A 1,394-nucleotide genomic window follows, 5' to 3' on the forward strand; every position below is an offset into this window, starting at 1 on the left:
ACTCGGGAGGCTGAGGCAGGAGAATGGCGTAAACCCGGGAGGCGGAGCTTGCAGTGAGCTGAGATCCGGCCACTGCACTCCAGCCTGGGCGACAGAGCCAGACTCAGTCTCAAAAAAAAAAGAAAAAGAAAAAGAAAATTGTCCAGGCTTGGGAAATCTCCTACTCATCTGGCAAGAAGGGCAATAACAAAAATAGCAGCTCCCAGAAAGGGGGCACAGACAGGTTAAAGGAGCTCTAGCTGGTTCCTCTAAAGATGGGAAAAGCTCCAGAGATGGAAGGCACTCTATGGCTGCATTTGCTGATTTTGCAGACAGCAAGGTGAAAAAGGGAATAAACCAAAGAACAAAACCTACAGAAAGGCTGGGGGAAAACAACAGCACGGAACAGGAGTGGTAGGAGTAAGAACGAGGGAAATGCATGGCTACCTTGTGACCCAGAGCAGTACAGGGAGGTGGGGAGGAGCAGTGCCCTGGGGACCCCGGCAGGCAGAAGTGTCTAACCTGAAGCCATGGGTCTCCCAGCGGCCCAGGGCAGCCTGCAGCTGACATGATTGGACTGGGTATTCCCTCCCTGGAGAAGTGAGACGTGAATAAACTGAAAACAATTAAAATGGTGGTGGGCTGCAGTCTCTTCCTGCAGAGGAAAACTGGTGCAACCTGAAGAGGGGCACACACGAAGGCAGCAGAGGAAAGCAGACTTTTGGTGGAGCTCATGGGAGCACTACGGGATCACATCCAGGAGCTAAGGGAGAAAGGCGGCCAGAGAATGCCTCTTCTATACAGGAAATGTATAGGCTCACAGGGTTCACGTCAGTCCCTTTAGAGCTTGAAGCATCAGGAGGCTAGAAACTGAGAGAAAGGAGGCTTGGATGGCTGCTAGAAACTGGGCAGAGTTTGAAGAGGAAAGAGAAAGGTTGGAGCTTCCTTTCAACGTGGCTTGTATCTTCCATCCACATTTGGACTCTGGCTTGTCACCACCATGCCTGCCTCTGCAGGGTGGGAGATGGGAAGTAGCTCAAGCCTGTGGCAATTCAGTTGCAGCCAAGCCTACAACAATACCAAAAATCAATCTCAGTTAGAAAATATATAGCCTTTTTTTGTCTTTGCATAGGGAATCACTTCAAAAGAATAAAATGTAATTAAAATCAGAAAGCAACAGATCAACAGATGACTTCACAATTTTTTTTTTTCTTTTCTTTTTGAGATGGAGTCTCACTCTGTCGCCAGGCTGGAGTGCAGTGGTGCGATCTGGGCTCACGCAACCTCTGCCTCCTGGGTTTAAGTAAATCTCCTGCCTCAGCCTCCCAAGTAGCTGGGACTACAGGCGCGAGCCACCACGCCCAGCTTTTTTGTGTGTTTTTAGTAGAGATGGGGTTTCACCATGTTGGCCAGGA

Source organism: Mandrillus leucophaeus, unplaced genomic scaffold, assembly GCF_000951045.1.
Source record: "Mandrillus leucophaeus isolate KB7577 unplaced genomic scaffold, Mleu.le_1.0 Scaffold264, whole genome shotgun sequence".
NCBI lineage: Eukaryota > Metazoa > Chordata > Mammalia > Primates > Cercopithecidae > Mandrillus > Mandrillus leucophaeus.